This window comes from Oryza sativa, chromosome 4 (assembly GCF_034140825.1).
Source record: "Oryza sativa Japonica Group chromosome 4, ASM3414082v1".
NCBI lineage: Eukaryota > Viridiplantae > Streptophyta > Magnoliopsida > Poales > Poaceae > Oryza > Oryza sativa.
The window spans coordinates 16,114,320-16,132,681 of NC_089038.1; the positions used below are offsets into that span (position 1 = coordinate 16,114,320).

Below are 18,362 nucleotides of genomic sequence, written 5' to 3' on the forward strand. Positions count from 1 at the left end.
CATGGGAGACATGAATTTCGACTTGAATTCCAGCCTCATCACGATGGCGTAGGCTAGCCCGTTCTGTGGCAAGCCTAATGAGGATGCCAATGCTCATCTGCAACAATTCCTAGAGATATGTAGCACGTACACCATCAAGGGCGTCAGTCCCGACGCCGTCAGGCTGCGACTGTTTCTGTTCTCCCTCCTCGGGAGAGCTAAGCAGTGGTTCTATGCCAACCGTGCTGCTATCAACACCTGGGATAAATGCTCTACGGCATTCCTCTCGAAGTTCTTCCCGATGGGCAAAACCAACGCCCTTCGTGGACGAATTTCTAGTTTCCAGCAGACAAGAGACGAGTCTATTCCGGAAGCATGGGAACGACTGCAGGAGTACGTGGCCGCCTGTCCTCTTCATGGGATGGACAACTGGCTGATTCTGCTGAATTTCTATAATGGACTCACCCTGATGTCCCGCGATCACCTGGACACGGCAGCTGGAGGAGCATTCTTCTCTAAAACTGTTCAAGGAGCTGTTGATCTTATAGAGAAGATGGTCTCAAATATGGGTTGGAGCGAGGAACGACTCCAGACCCATCAGCAAGGCATGCACATCGTCAAGGAGACGGAACTGCTTGCTGCCAAGCTGGACCTCCTCATAAAGCGGCTGGATGACCACGAGAAACAGCCACAAGGCACCGTCAAGGCCTTGGACTATCACATCACGTGTGAGGTCTGCAGCAACACGAGCCATTCTAGGAATGACTGCCCGGAAACCCGTGAGGAGGCGATGTACATGGGCAACAACAACAACGGGTATCGTCCACAAGGAGGTCAGCGGTGGAACCAACCACGCCCATATTATCAAGGAGGTAACAATAACGGTAACTTCTCTAACCAATCCTCCTTGAAGGATCTTGTTTTTGCGCAAGCTAAAACCACTGACGCGCTAAGCAAAAAGCTTGCTGCCAATGATAACATCCTAGAGAACATAAATGTCAAGCTAGATGGCTTTGCTTCCACATTCCAAAACCAACTCAGCTTCAATAAAATGATAGAAACCCACTTAGCTCAGTTGGCATCTTTAGTCCCTGCAAATGAATCTAGGAGGGTTCTGGGGCAACCCGACTCCTCTGTTGAAAATGTTAGGGTGATCATAACGAGGGGAGGTAAGTCCACTCGTGATCCGCCATATCCTAACCCTGCAGGAACTGATGGGATATCAAAAGAAGCACCATCTATTGACTCGGCTGACAAGGAAGTTCAGCCAGAAAAGACAGTGCCGCAGTAGTACTGCGACACAAGGTTGTTGCCATTCCCTCAACGGAGTAGGAAACCGTCAGTGAACGAGCAATTCGCTCGTTTTGTTGAAGTAATCCAAAAGATCCACATCAACGTGCCGTTGTTGGACGCCATGCAAGTGCCAACATAAGCTCGTTATTTCAAGAACATACTCAACAAAAAGAGACCGCTCCCAACAACGGAGGTGGTCAAGCTGACAAAATAATGCAGCAACGTGATACTCCACAAGCTCCCGGGAAATAAGAAGGATCCGGGGTGTCCCACGATCACCTGCTCGATCGGGGCATAGCAGTTCGATCAGGCCTTGTGCGACCATGGAGCCAGTGGTAGCGTCATGCCAAAAGACGTTTTCGACAAGCTCAACTTCACGGTGTTGGCAACAACACCGATGCACCTACAACTGGCTGATTCGTCAGTCCGTTACCCGGCAGGGATAGCGGAGGATGTGCCAGTCAAGATACGGGATTTCTTCATCCTGGTTGATTTCCTGGTGCTGGACATGGAGACGGGAAAGGAGACGCCGCTCATCCTGGGGCGTACGTTCCTTAGCACTGCGGGAGCCAACTTTATTTTATTTTATTTTATTTTTTCTTTTTGTTTTATGGCAACAATGGATATGGTGGGTATCCTGGTGGGTATCCTGGTGTGACGGTCGTTATCGATCAGTTTCGACCGTCAATACTACCAAAATAGGAGAGAACTAGTGATACTTGCAATCCATAAGTATGTTAGAGTAATAATTTTCTACCAGTATTAGGTTTACTAACCTTTTGCAGAGAATGACAATAAAGTGGAGGAGAATCGACATCAACTTAGATGATAAATCAATCGAACGATGTCGAGAACCAGACTTATGAATAGATGGGCCAAGAACTCAGAACTGACACAATGAATTGGGCCAAAATTCACAAGTCTATGGAGTGGAGCAATAGAGGAGGACACCAGCCGAAATTGGGCTGGATTGGGCCATCCCTAGGTTCGGCCGAACCTGGACCAATCCTGGCGCCGTTGGATCCAGGTTTTGACCTGGACGTCCAGGATTGCATCCCAATGACGGTTGGAGGGCACTTCGGACAATTCCCCTTCCACAACTGTCATAACTACCTCTATATAAGGAGCTCACTCTCTTCACTTCACACACACCTCAAGCAATAGCTCTCTCATTTCTCTCAAGCTTAGTTTAGTAGTATCTAGCTGGTGGAATAGGAATAAAGTAGAAATCAGGAGTCCGGAAGTCTTCAGAAGAGTTCGGGTACGGCTCTAGTAGCTTTCCTTTTCTCTTTTGTAAGCCTTGTACTTTTATTAGAATACTCTTCTAAATATATTTATGGTATTGAAATACTTTCCGAGTATATGAGTACCTACTTTACATTATGTTCTTGTTGTACAGAATATACGGCTAGCTTATCTGGGAGATGCTTTGGTGCAGGTATAATGTTTCCTTATGCAATTACTCTATGTCATGACGATGATATTAGAGTAGTATCTGGTAGTTTTGATGTGGTGTCTAGCCCCGGTTGTATGGTCATAACGGGCTGTCTTAAGGAACTCGGCAGTCAGGGGTGGCTTCTCGAAGTACCAGGAGGGCATCGGAAAGAGGGTATTAGCTAGTATATCAGCTAACTAGGATATATGTATACTATGTATATTAGAAGTATAGGAATAGATTATCTTTCTCTTTTCTTTCCACCTAGCTTGGATAATATATTATGAGAATGAGTAGTTAAAGCTTGTGTGTCACTCTACCCTTGGATTATCTTAACCCCTACTTAGAATATGATTATCACAAGCAATATATAAATTATTAGTCAAGTCTTCTCTACATGATCTTCCCACGGGATAAAATAAATACGACGGAAATGCTACAACGGTATATCCGTGCGCTTGCGGATGAACTCTGTAACCATAATATACCATAAGTATTTCTGCACCATTGCTGGGAATTATATTTCTAGTAATGTCGTTAAGAAATACCAACACCTGGCAAGATGGAGACATGAGATGAGGATTCGCATGGTGTATGATATTCTTACCAGATTGGTCTTACCAAGATTTGAACCGAATGCAAGAATGCAACAAGTTTTGCATTTGTTCTACTTGGTTCCCTGTGCATCTCTTTTCTCATGGATAAGGAGCGTGTTATAACTATTTGAAGTTATTGTACACTGCTCCTTGATTGTCTTTTTATTTCCTGAAAAAGGTTAGTGGACAACAAATACTTGAGGGACTACAAAGATTTGAAAAGATTTCATCATCGCCTCAAGATTAATTGTTCACATCCACGCTAAAACGAAATTGGATTCAAAACTTAAGAAGCGTGGATCCCAGAAGTTGCCAACATTTTATTTTATTTTCGAGAGACAGTCCTTTTATTCTGAAAATATTTTTTTTCAAATTTTTAATATTCAGCAAGTTTTCGTTTAAGTGTAACTCATACAAGGCTGAGGTAAATTTGCTTGAACATGTTAAAGGAGCAATTAGTAATATACGCACCGTGGACCTTTATAGGTGATATGTTTCTCCTTTGCATGTTACCAATTGATTTGTTCCCGGCCCTGACCTACCTCCATTGTGAATTGAACTTGAGGACTCACCCGTCAATGTGAAAATTTTCCTGCAGGGGTTAGTCCACGGAAGATATATATCCAATGTCTATGAACATATTAACTATGAAATTCATTAGTCAAACTAAACACCATGTCTAATTTGATTAAAGTAGACTAGTTTAACCTAAGCACCATGCTTAATTTAAAAAGTCTATGGGTGTCTTGCGAAAACACCCAAACCAGAGCATATGCAAATAGACATAAGAAACATAACCATGTATACTCAAGTCTCATTCAAATAGAGATAAGTAAGAGTAAAAGATGTGGTGAATTTTTTTCTGTCCTTCGCATACCTGAGTGTACTTACTGCCAGCATGATGTATATTTTGAAATCTATGGGGCAGTGGCATGGTCACATATGATTGTCTATTTCTCCTCCATCTCCACGCAGATTGTATCGGAGGACGACGCTTTGACCATGCTAACTCTGGCAAGCAACTTGGTCACGCTCACACCTCAGGTGCAAGAACCTTGTGCCTTGAAGGCGTGATCCATTGGCAAAATGATGTAGAGACGTAGGATAGCTCTCTTTTTGGGCAAATATGCAGGTGCCAACTGGAGTGGCAGCAAACGCTTAGAAAAGAAGAGGGCAACTCCTCTTACTTAATTGCGCGTAGGTGCTGCGGGAGCGAGAAGTTGTGCATGAGCTTGAAGGCGGGACTAGGTGTAGCCAGGCAGCACGATTGCTACTAGCGAGTTGTATAGCCATATTTTAAAGACACGCACCTAATGTGGTCATTGATCCAAATGTAGCCCATCAGCTCTCTTGCTCTTTTCTTCTCCTCCTATTTTTTTTCTTTTCTTCTATCTCTCTTTTGTCCTCTTTTTTTTTCTTTTTTTTTCTTTTTTTAGCAAGCTAGGACTAACACCTACTTCAAACCAAGATGGCCTTAGTGGATGGAACTCGTCATGAAAAGCTCGTCGACCTTCCCCCCACACTTGGACTTTTGTGTCACAAGACATCAAAACCAAGTGTGTGATGTCGGATTATCCTATAGAGTGTGTTTCAATACCAAGGATCACCAAAGTGTACAGTTGATATAGCTACCGTGTCCTTAGGCATCGCATGACCCTCGTTCTTAATCTCAACCTACAATGGTTAGCGACCAAGAATACCCGAAGGTGCATATTATCCTAAAAACTGGTTCTTCCTTTTATTGGGAAGAAAGCTTACCATGATAATCCGGGGTATCTCCCGCCAGTGCTTTGTTTATGCTCACAAGCTCGACCATGGAGACATCGCTTTGCAAGATTAGTGCCACAAACAAATACGAGATTTGCAGTATTTATGATAAATGTAAGCATCCACAACCATCCTTATAAACATGCTAGAAATGAGGACTGGAAGGTGGTTTTGGTCCTCACACAGGGAAGTTGTACTAATCGAACAGGACTCTAGGGATTCCTTATGTGAGCATGAATCCAAAGGGATTTTGCAATAGAAACTTTTATGCTCATATGTGGAATGTTTTCTCTCATCCTCCAGAGTCAATGTCTCAAGCTTGCCCGTGGCCTGAAGGTTCTTGTTCTCAACAGATGGATCGTGCAAGAATCGGGTTGTTTCTTGGTGATAAACAAGAACAACATTATGAGGGCCAGAGGGACAAGGCTTAGGCTTGATCGAGGGTGATGACGGTCGTTCAGTTTCATGAAGATGGATAATAGGTTCAGAAGAAACGGACAAAGATACAAACAATATCACCTCCTCGAACGGCTCATGGTTGGGACGAGCCTTCTTTTTTGCTGGAATAATTCAGGGTGTTCTCATAATCATCATAAAGATCACCCCTGAATTGGAATGGAATTTCCGAAGGATGAATTTCTTCTTCCTCAGGCTCCAGCATTTGGAATGAGGATTCGGCAGTTGAGTCGGGTTCCGACTCCACGTGCAGAGGTTCCTCATCGATAATCTCGACCTCCGAGACGGCTTCACTTCGATCTCTAAGATCAGATATAAGAGTTCTCTTCCTTCGGCGGTTGTCTTGTGGGCAAATGATCCTTCGGCAGAAATATCGAGATTTTCGGCAGACTCCATGTCTAACCCGTATTGAAAATGTTGTAACAATACATGATCGGGTAAAGACAAGTCTGGGCCAGACTGAGTTAATAATGAGAACCTAGCCCAGGCTGCACTGAGAGATTCCTTCTCGTTCTATCAGAAAGAAAGGATGTCTAATCGAAGATTAATTACACGGGTTGATGGAAAGAAGGCAAGGCAAAATTTGCACTTTAGCTCCTCTCATTCACCATGGAATTTCTTGACAGACAGAGTGTACCATTGCTTCACTTCATCTCTAAGTGAAAAAGGAAACAACTTCCACTTTAGAGTTTCATGCGTCATGCCTACGATGGATAGGCATGAACACACTAGCTCAAAGTCCCGAAGATGGAGGTATAGGTCTTCACTAATACCACAAGAGAAGGTTTGCTCTCGAATCATGGCTATAAAGCCAGGACCGATTTCGTAGCCATCCGAAAGGGTTGGTTTTGAAGAACAGGATGGCTCACAAAGATCAGCCCGAGGAGCAGAAAGGTTTTGAATTGTGGGTTGCTCCATCAAGGAAAGGAATAAAAGAAGAAGAAATAAAAATAAACATACGAGGATGACCTAGACTCGGATAAATTAGCAACCGTTCCCCGGCAACGGCGCCAGAAATGCTTGTTGGTATTTCTTTCGACCACAGATAAATCCGCAAGCGCACAGCGTACCGCAGTAGCACTTCACCTTCGGGTAACCCCTATAGGATATCGAACTCAGGGAACGTGTGTAATTTACCTAAGGCTAAGACTATCCAAGGGCAACAACTAATGATATGTAGGCTAGGCTAGAGAGGACTTTCTATGTGTTTTAATTATCTACGCTAAGCAAAGGTAATTTCCTATTTGTTGCTTCGGGCACCGACCCCTGCTGGTCTGGAAGCGTAGTTCTGGCTATAGCTCTATGATGTATTCGAACGTGGAGGATTACTGGGACGGGATTCAAGGCTGTCACCACATGCCGCCTACCTCTAACAAATCCGTGGGATGCACAACAAACGAAGGTAATCTCTAACCGAGACACCACGCCTAAGTTATTAATTACTACTCTAATACTCGCGCAGGAACTTCCTTTTTTATCCCGAGTCCTAGTACTAGAGCACTTAGTATATATACTAAACAATGAACCCGCAAAGATGGAAATATATCATACTCAGACTAAATGATTAAATAACATAAGAAAGGAACACAGATGCTTACTTTATAGAAGAAGTCCTCCGAACCTGGAGCAGAGTGTACCGACAGCTCCGGTACTCCTCTAGAATTCCTCCTACGAAGCTACACTCGTCTAGGTAGAAGTCGGATGAGCGCCAAACTTCCGGGCACTCCTCCAGAGCTTCCCCTCACTCTCTACCTTATTCAAACCATTGCCGTATCATATATTTCACAGGAGCAATTTTGATCTTTCTAACCATGCAAACATGATAATCAATTCATCCCCCCTAATGGGTCTAAGATCACCTCTAGGAAACAAAGTCATAGCAATCCATTTGTGCATGAGCCTAAGTGTAGGATTATGGATATCATTCGTCCTAGGTTTCTTGCAAATTGGAGCACCAGAAATATCTTCCCATAACCTATTTTTCTCGAACCTAGAAATTTCTTTCTAGAGATTGATTTTACAGGAATCGTAAAAACCAAGAAGTGTGCTTAAGCCTTTCCATATAAGTGTATACTTCTTATGGAAAAAGCGAAAGGAAATTCCATCTTCTGTTTCTTTCAAAGTGCACAGAAATTGCATAGTAAGCAAACAAGAACCAGGCTCATCTACCACAACAAATCTCTGCCAACCAACAGCTTTCCAAATAGCACAAAATTCAACATCTATACCTATCTTTTTCAGCAGCTCCGGTGAGTAGTCTCGTGTGTGAGCATACTCCCGGTCGCTCAGCATGTAGTAGGTTTGTCTCTCCCGATCACCGACAATGTCGAGGTTGGTGTCGTTCAGGAGTCGTCACGGAGCTTCGGTGTCTTCCATCGAGACATCAACTAATGAACGAGTGCTAGACTCGTCATGATGACTTGATGAAGAATCGGACCCCTAGAATAAACGAGACAATCGCCTCCTCATTCTGGACAATGGAGCACGAACGGACTAACTCGGTAGGGGTTAGAAATGACAAGAGTTGCACCCACCGGTTAGTTTCACCAAAGCAACTTGTATATATGCAACTAAGTGTTTTGAATTTGGGGGAAACTATCAAAGCTTGAATGAACTTGAGCGCAAACTTTGGAGAGGGAATGAAAATGTGTTGAAATGGGGTGGATTTCCCTCTCTCGGCCGGTTGGCTCTTATAGGGTACCCACAACGGTCAGAAATAACATGTGAGACCCACTAGCCATTACCTTGCCAAAAGTGGCAGGTAACCGTTGCCTGGCCGGTTCGGCCGAACCTCTGGTGGGCCAACCGGCCCCACTTTCGGCCGTTGGATTCTAATGGTCAGTGTGATCGTGGCACAGTAAATTTTTGTTGAAAATTTTATTTTGGTTTGCTCTGAAAAAAATTCATTTGAAGAATTTCCTCAAAATTCAAAAATCCTAAATGCAATTTTGAAATTCAAACATGTGTTGATGCAAAAATTCAAATTGTTGAACATAAATATGCGGATACATACCAATTTACCTGTTGACAAAGGTCGCGTCATTTTAAGTCCGACGTGCAAGACTGTACCTCCTTCTGATTTAGCTCACGGATTTTCCTCCCATCTCCGGAGGTGATGGAGCGGGCGTCTTTGGCTTCTCCCTCCACACCTTATTTCGCTTTCGTGCGGACGGCGGCTTCCTCGGAGCCGACTGCTCTAGCTTCTTGGCCGGTATGGGTGGTTTTACCGGCGTCCTCCAATAACGGTTCCTGGGCATCGTTGTTTCCTTCTCCAGAAAATTCTGCATGAATCTCACCAGGCTGTCCATCTTGGGTGGCTCCACTTCGACCATTTGAATATTCTGTGGGTTCGGCCCGTCCTCGGATGAAACTCAAACTTTTTTCCTTCCCGTTGATGTCGAAACGGATACTCCCCATTCCCACGTCAATGTTGGCTCCCGCGGTGCTAAGGAACGGACGCCCCAAGATGAGCGGCGTCTCCTTCCCCATGTCCATATCCAGCACCACGAAATCAACCGGGATGAAGAAATCCCGTATCTTGACTGGCACATCTTCCGCTATCCCTGTCGGGTAATGGACTGACAAATCAGCCAGTTGGAGGCACATCAGTGTTGGTGTCAGCACCGTGAAGTTGAGCTTGTCGGGGACGTCTTTTGGCATGACGCTGATACTGGCTCCGAGGTCGCAAAAGGCCTGGTCGAACTGTTGTGCCCCGATCGAGCAGGTGATCGTAGGACACCCCGGATCTTTCTTCTTCTCCGGGAGCTTGTGGAGTATCACGCTGCTACATTGTTCTGTCAGCTTAACCACCTCCATTGTTGGGAGCAGTCTCTTGTTGTTGAGCATGTCCTTGAGATAACGAGCATATGTTGGCACTTGCATAGCGTCCAACAACGGTACGTTGATGTGGATCTTCTGGATTACTTCAGCAAAACGAGCGAATTGCTCGTCCACTGATGGTTTCCTACTCCGTTGATGAAACGACAGCAACCATGTGTCGCAGTACTCCTGCGGCACTATCTTTTCTAGCTGAACCTCTTTGTCAGCCGAGTCACTAGATGGCACTTCTTTTGCAATTCCGTTAGTTCCTGCAGGGTTAGGATACGGCGGATCACGAGTGGACTTACCTCCCCTCGTTGTGATCGCCTTAACATTCTCAACGTGATCGCCTTAACATTCTCACGAGTGGACTTACCAGTTTCATTTGCAGGGACTAAGGATGCAAACTGAGCTAGCTGGGTTTCTAACATTTTATTAAATCTCAGCTGATTTTGGAAAGCAGAAGCGAAGCCATCTAGCTTAACATTTATGTTCTCTAGGATCTTGTCATTTGTAGCGAGGTTTTTGCTTAAAGCATCAATAGTTTTGGCTTGCGCAAAAACAAGATCCTTCAAGGAGGGCTGGTTAGAGAAGTTACCATTGTTGTTGCCTCCTTCATAATATGGTGTTAACGACCAAATTTGGTAACTTCAGTATCGGAGATGAAGGGCCGATCGAAACGGAATCCAAGACGAAGATCGTTGCAGAAACAGAGCAAGAATCGGCTGCAATCCAAATCGGCTACGGTCAGGATCGACAGAGTTAGAGTCAGACGGGGCTAGTCGATACAGCCGATTCCGACAATACGATTCGGTGTACGTCATCGGGTTGAGTTAATGTGCTTCATGGTGATTGCCGCACAAGGATAGAGTCCTGAGAAGGCAATTGTATCTACTAGTTAGGATATTCTATGTAATTTCCTTAGAGATATGTTTGGGCAAAAGTCTGCCGCAAAGACTTATGGTATCTTAGAGTTTGTTAGAGATAATAGTCGTGTCCGGTATGGACGTATCTTGTAATTCTCGGGTATAAATAGACCCCGAGCCCTATATAATCAAGCTAACACACGTTCAATACAATCTCGGCGCATCGCCACCCTTTTTGCTTTAGTTTTATTTCGACGAGTTCTTACTTTCGGGTTGGGCTGCATCGGTGTCGATCTTCAACAAGAGGTAAAGCTTGTTATGACGATTTGTGTTCTCGAGATTAGTGCTTCCATCTTCATGATACTCTAATCTTGTTTATGTAATTCGTCGAGTTATCATATATCTCACGTAATCGTTGATAGTATCGTCATGTAACCTATAATCGGCTAATATCTGTTAATAGAAGATAGCCGATTAGGTTATATAGCGACGTTGACTTAGATTACGTGACATATCTACCACTCTATGAAACATCCAGCGGCTTGATTGTCTAGATATTGTTCTTCTTTTCATACTTAATACTGCATCAGTTGAGTTTGATCTATTAAGTCATGTTTAGAACTTCAATCTCTAGCCTGCTTTCTGGTTGCCGATTAGGGTAGCATCGGAGTTTCAGCCGATCTTATCTGATGTAACTACTTTTATTTTATATGCTTGATTGATATGTTAAATCTGCCCTTCATATTAAGATCTTATTGCTGTTAAGTATATTAGGCTTATGATTGATATATTCTGCTTGTTTTAATATCTTAATATAGAGTGGTATCGGAGTATTAGCCGATACATGCTAAATCTATCTGATCGGCTATGCTATGAATATATATAATCTCATTATTAATATATATCTCAATTTAAGTGATTTATACTGTCTCGGTAAGGTGACCCATCTATCCCAATCACTTGATTTAAGTATATATCGATATAAGGATTGTATATCATTAATATCTACAGCCGATCGAGTAGATTTAGTTCTGAATTGTTTATTAAACACTTGCCGATCGATGTACATATGACATCGGCTTAATATAAATCATATGTCATCGGCACCTAGCCGATCAGCTATCATTTATAGATTTAACTACGGTTTTCTTGTCTTTATTTCTTGTTGATTGCAGGATCAAATCAACTGGCACGCTCATACATCCGAAGGCGAGTTTTGGACCTGCACTGGAGTTAAGCAGATTTCCCAGGCCTCATGTTTTCTGTCAACATATGGGCATGGCTGGTTCCACCCCTGACCTCGTTGTGGACAGTACCCGTTGTTGTTGCCCATGTACATCGCCTCACGGGTATCCAGGCAATCATTTCCAGAATGACCCGTGTTGCCGCAGACCTCACACGTGACGTGTGAGTCCAAGACCTTGACAGTCCCTTGTGGCTTTTTGTCGTGGTCGTCCAATCGCTTCATGAGGAGGTCCAGCTGTTAACAGTGAAATTTGGTAAAGCCCGAAGTTATCATCGGCTTAGAGTCAATATCGGCTTTAGAGTACTGGAATCAGCCGATTGGAGGAAACAACCGATGGGAGTCGTCAAATCGCCAGCAACCGTGTTTTCGATGGAGTCGGATCAACTAAAGGGAATTTATCCAGAAGAGTCCGAGTTCAAGGAGGATGCGGCGTGGCAAGTTATCTATTAATTAGGAATAGTTTGTTAGTTCCTTTTATCTTTAGGAAAGTGTGTTTAGTGTCTGATAAGGACTTTATGTTTTCCTTTTATCTTTAGGAAAGTTTCTTTCTTGTCCGACAAGGACTTGTATCAACCCATGGGTACAAATATGTACACCCGGGGTCTATGTAATCTATCAATCTCGATCAATACAATTCGGCGCATCACCACCTTTTACCTTTTCAACTTTATTTTATCGTCCGGCGGGACTTGGCACCCGACGTGGGGCTGCATCGGTGTTCAATCTCCGGCGAAGGGGTAAGTCCAATGTACCATCGGCCCAGGCAAATGTATCGTTTACGTCGGCGTCGTTCAAGGCTGCATCATTACATTCGACCTCTTGGATTGCTCTGGTTTGGATGATATATTTGCCTACCTATTTATCATATGTCTCTGTTAATCTAGTCTTAGCATATCAATTTAGCTCTATTGGCTGCTTCTCGTTTTAGGGTTTATGCTGGTATCGGCTAAATCGTGTTGCTAGATTAGATTAGCTTAGACATCTTCCCCCCTGAAAACTCAGTCAACGACTTGATTGTCTAGATATTATGTTTCTTTTCATACTTAGTGTTGCATCAGTTAAATTTCATCTACTAAGTCATGTTTAGAACCATAATCCTTAGCCTGCTTTTGACTGTCAATAAGGGTTTCATCGGGGTTTCAGCTGATCAGGTATCTATATGTTGCATCGGCTTACAAGGATTGCATATACATATAAGTTGGATTTAGCCGATGACAACAAAGGTTTCATTATTTAATCTTGTGGATTTTATGACATCGGACCTTCAGCCGATGTATGCTTTAACCTTCAGATCAATGCTTATTCTATCATATCATTATTAGCCGACTGGTTTCTACTGGATTATATTGTTTAATTATATTGATTATCATCAGCCGATTGCCTTTATATCATTATCTACTTTGGACATATAGCTGATTGCTTAAACCCTATCGCTATCGGCTGGTATCGGCATCGGCTGGAACTACTCCATCAGCTTGTCAGCCGATCGGCTGTTTGATCTATTATTTGCATATCTTGTCAGTTGCAGGATCAAACTGACTGGCACACTCGCATCTCACTATCCTTTGGACCTGCACTATAGCTAAGCAGATCTCCCAGGCCACTGTGTGTTTTTTGCATCAACACGAGCTTGGCAGTAAGCAGTTCCGTCTCCTTGACGGTATGCATGCCTCACTGACGGGTCTGAAGTCGTTCCTCGCTCCAATACATATTGGAAACCATCTTCTCTATTAGATCAACGGCTCCTTGAACCGTTTTAGAGAAGAAGGCCCCTCTAGCTGCCGCGTCCAGGTGATCGTGGGACATCGGGGTGAGTCCATTATAAAAGTTCTGCAGGATCAGCCAGTCATCCATCCCATGATGAGGACAGGCGGCCATGTACTCCTGCAGTCGTTCCCATGCTTCCGGAATAGATTCGTCCCTTGTCTGCTGGAAACTGGAAATCCTCCCACGAAGGGCATTGGTTTTGCCCATTGTAAAGAAATTCGAGAGGAATGCCATAGAGCATTTGTCCTAGGTGTTGACAGCAGCACGATTGGCATAGAACCACTACTTCGCTCTCCTGAGGAGGGAGAACGGGAACAGCCATACCCTGACGGCGTCTGGACTGACGCCCTTTTATGGTGTACGTGCTACAGATCTCCAGGAACTGTTGCAGATGAGCATTGGCATCCTCATTAGGCTTGCCACAGAACAGGCTAGCCTACGACATCGTGATGAGGCTGAACTCCAAGTCGAAATCCACATCTCCCATGTTGATCTGCGGCCCAATGGCCACATTCTCAGCAGAGGGAGCAGCGAACTCGCGAAGAGTCTTGTTAGCCATAGTCTTGAAGGTCGGTGGCGCTGGTACGGCTGGTTTCTCTGTCGGTAGAGTTTTCTACGGAACAACGACTCGCGGCCTGACGCTACGGAAGAAAGCTTATGGATTTTCGTTGAAGTATTCCGGCCAGTTGAAACCAGTCACGCACTACCCTGTTTTCACAACAAAAGTGAAAATAACCAAGGTTAGCCTACAAAGGAAAATGATTATACAAAGGTAAATATAAAGTATTAGTTCAGGTAATCTCTATTATGAATCTTCCTCAGCAACGGCGCCAGAAATGCTTGTTGGTATTTCTTAACGATATTACTAGAAATATAATTCCCAGCAATGGCGCAGAAATACTTCTGGTATATTATGGTGACAGAGTTCATCCGCAAGCGCACGGATATACCATTGTAGCATTGCACCCGAGAGTATTCCAAGGGTATCGTATTTATTTTATCCCGTGGGAAGATCATGTAGAGATAACTTGACTAGTAATTTATATATTACTTGTGATAATCATATTCTAAGTAGGGGTTAAGATAATCCAAGGGTAGAGTAACACACAAGCATTAACTTCTTATTCTCATGATATATCATCTAAGCTAGGTGGAAAGAAAAGAGAAAGATAACCTATTCCTATACTTCTAATATACATAGTATACAGACATTCTAGTTATCTGATATACTAGCTAATACCCTCTATCCGATGCCCTCCTGATACTTCGAGAAGCCACCCCTGATTGCCAAGTTCCTTACGACAGCCCGTCATGACCATACAACTGGGGCTAAATACGGAGGAATACCCTCCCCATGAAATTAACTTAGGATCATATACAGGCGCGGAGGAATACCCGTACTGAGCTGTCACCATCAGCGGCCCACCTCTCATCCGCAGCATATAACCCCAAATAATGATATCTCGTAATCTAGACACCACATCTAAACTACCAGATACTACTTTAATATCATCGTCATGACATAGAGTAATTGCATAAGCAAACATTATACCCGCACCAAAGCATCTCCCAGATAAGCTAGCCTTATATTCAGTATAACATGAACAAAATGTAAAGTAGGCATTCATATACTCGGAAAGTATTTCAATACCATAAATGTATATAGAAGAGTATTCTAATAAAAGTACAAAGCTTACAAAAGAGGAAAGGAAAGCTACCAGAGCCATACCCGAACTCTTCCGAAGGCTTCCGGACTCCTGATTTCTACTATATTCCTATTCCACCAGCTATATACTACTAAACCAAACTTGAGAAAAATGAGAGAGCTCTTGCTTGATGTGTGTGAGTGAAGTGAGAAGAGGAGCTCATTTTATAGCTGAACTATGACGGTTGTGACGGTTGGAATGGTCGGTAATACCCTCCAACCGTCATTGGGGCTTCATCTCAACCATCCAGCCAAAACCAGGATCAAACGGCGACGAGGGAGGTTCGGCCGAACCATGGGTCGGCCCAACCAGCCCACCTTTCGGCTGGCGGCCTCCTTCGTTGCTCCTTTATGTAGACTTGTGAATTTTGGCCCAATTCATCGTGTCAATTCGGAGTTCTTGGCCCATTCATACATAAGTCTGATCCTCGACATCGTCCGACTGATTTATCATCTATGTTGATGTCGATTCTCCTCCACTTTAGTGTTATTCTCTACTAAAGGTTAGCATACCTAATACTAGTGGAATATTATTATTCTAACACATTTATGCGTTGCAAGCATCACTAGTTCTCCTCTATTTTGGTAATATTGACGGTCGAAACTGGTTGATAATGACAGTCAACAATAACCCACTCATATAAACCGATTGCACCAGGACACCTGAAAGCAGTCTTATGAATATCTTCCTCGGCCATAAAAATCTGATTGTCATCCATGAAACTTATAATCTTATGTCCTGAAGCAGCATCAACCAATTGATCGGCAACTGGCATTGGGTACTCATCCTTAGGGGTAGCCTTGTTTAAATCTCGAAAATCAATACACACCCTAAGTTTGCCATTCTTCTTAATAACTGGAACTATATTAGAAACCCACTCAGCATATCGGCATAGCCGAATAAAACCAGTATCATACAAACGAGTAATCTCAGCCTTGATAGCATCATGCATATCGGCTTTGCACCTCCTTGGTGGTTGTTGATGCGGTTTAAACCCTGGTTTGATAGAAAGCCGATATTCAACAATCGATCGGCTGAGCCCTGGCATTTCATAATATTCCCAAGCAAAGCAATCTCTATATTCTTTTAATAGCTCTATCAGCTTGGTTCAACTCTGCAGATAAATTCTTACTGATAAATGTCAGCCTCGGCCTATCTCCTGGACCAATATCAACTTCTTCCAAATCATCAGCCGACATAAAATCCCGTCCTTGCTTGTCATCAAGATCATCTACCGTGTCCTTGGTGTAGACATTTGAACCCTCCACGACGCCCTCAAAGTAATAATTCGGGCTCTCCATCTTCAATTGGTTGTATATCACAATCGGACACTTTTAGAAAAATTCCATCCCAAATCTTTCCAGACAAACAATCAATACCATCCATATCCCAAAGAGCTAAATTGGCACTGGTAACATTAACTGACCTATCGGCTGGCACGATCTCAATCTTGTCACCTTGCCATTGAATCAAGCACTGATGCATGGTCGAAGGAACACAACAATTCGCATGAATCCAATCCCTTCCAAGCAACAGGCTGTAGGACCCCTTCCCATCGATGACAAAAAACATGGTAGGAACAGTTTTGCTACCGATTGTCAACTCTACATTCAAAACTCCCTTGGTTTCAGATGGATTGCCACCAAAATCTTTGAGAATCATGTTTGTCTTGATGAGATCATCTGATTTCCTACCCAACTTCCTGAAAGTAGTATATGGCATCAAGTTTACAGCAGCCCCACCATCGACTCACATCTTGGACATCGGCTTGCCATTAACATATCCATTAAGATACAATGGTTTTATGTGCCGATTTTATGTCCCTTCTGGTTTCTCAAAAACTGCTTGATCTGGTGACAAAATCAACCTAGCAGAGGCCTCTTCAACATCATCAACATCGGCTTCTTTGGCTTCAAACTCTGCAGGTAGCATAAAAATCATATTTACCGATGTAGATGTAACGGCTTTTCCTTTAAGCAGCCTCTTGGCCTTATCGGCTTCAGCTTCATCGGCTGTCGTAACTGTGCTCTTAACACGCCACTCTTGTCTAGGCTTTGCCTTATATTATTTTTGAAAAGGTCAATTAGGCCTAGAGGGGGGTGAATAGGCTAATTTAAAAACTTAAGTAAAGCGAAAGCAGTAATTTTCGGAACTAGGCTGGGAATTTTTGAAACTTCCGAAAGGATTTTCGGAACTTCCGTTAATGCACAGAGCAGCGCACACAAAAAGAAGTATCTAGATCTAGAAGTCTACCACATGTAAACAAAGGCACATACAGCAACTAGACCAATAGCGGCACAAGCAAGCAAAGTTAGAGGAGAGGGATAAAGAGATATCACCAAGGTGAAGCTTGCAAACTTGTTCCCGGAGTTCAAATCCTTGAGGGGATTCTACTCTCCGTTGAGGAGCTCACTAAGAGCCGGGTCTTAGCTAACCCTTTCGTCAAGAGGTTGCACTAAGCACTCCTTTCACTAAGAGGTATCTCTTCCCTTGCGGAGGCGAGATCCGGCCTTCACAAACTTCTCCCGGCCAACCACAAGTAGATCGGTGGCTCGGGAGTGACACTTAGCCGTCTAGGAGTCCTCAACCTCCAAGAGTAAAAGATGATGCAAAGAACTCCCGGAGATGATGCAAGTGCTCACAAATCTTCACAAAGACCACAAGGAGCATCCACACAAACTCGAATCCACACTCTCACACACACACCAAATCCGAATCAAACACAGGTGGAGAGATGAATCGAGGAAGCAAGGCTCAAATGAACTAGAGAGAGAGAGAGCAAGCCAAGGGCACAAATAATTGGAATGGAACCAGCAGCCCTCACAAGTGAGGCGAGGTGGGTATTTATACCCACAGCACAAATCTGCCCGTTGGAGTGCAATAAATGCAATTTTCGGAACTTCCGAAACAATTTTCGGAACTTCCGAAAATTCCAGATCTGAGAAATAATCGAAGTCAACGCATTTTTCGGAACTTCCGAAAAACATTTTCGGAACTTCCAAAAATTTCCAGAACGCTTCTGTGTATTTTCGGAACTTCCGAAAATTTCCAGAACGCTCCAAAAGAGAAATGCTTGAAAGGAAAAATGATTTTGAGCACACGCATCACTCCTTACATGTCTATGCATCATCCCCCATAATAGTATGGCTTTTCTACGACACAATGCGAGGAAAAAGATACAATATACCATTTGATCATTGCCGCGTTACATCGCGATGTCGCATTCACGGGATATGGATTGTATTGCAACACATTGAGGACATAACAACCTTCACATTTGCTTGAATGAAAATGTTAGTCCTCTCTAATCGCATTGTAATCAATCATGAAAATCATTAGGGGCCTAGATGCACTTTCAATTTTCATGTTAGAAAATTTTGAACTCAAATTTGAACCATGGTGTTTGAAATTGCAAATTCGAATACGGTTGAA

At 43.4% G+C, this 18,362-nt stretch overlaps 2 non-coding genes across 2 annotated transcripts; one reads left to right on the top strand and one right to left on the bottom strand.

The window, feature by feature from the left end:
* Positions 1 to 295: 295 nt before the first annotated feature.
* LOC112938859 (small nucleolar RNA R71) lies at positions 296 to 402 on the bottom strand. Its single transcript, XR_003242179.2, has one exon. It is a non-coding gene; the product is annotated as a small nucleolar RNA R71 (small nucleolar RNA).
* A 12,907-nt stretch (positions 403 to 13,309) lies between these two features.
* On the top strand, positions 13,310 to 13,416 carry LOC112938853 (small nucleolar RNA R71). Its single transcript, XR_003242173.1, has one exon. It is a non-coding gene; the product is annotated as a small nucleolar RNA R71 (small nucleolar RNA).
* Positions 13,417 to 18,362: the final 4,946 nt, after the last annotated feature.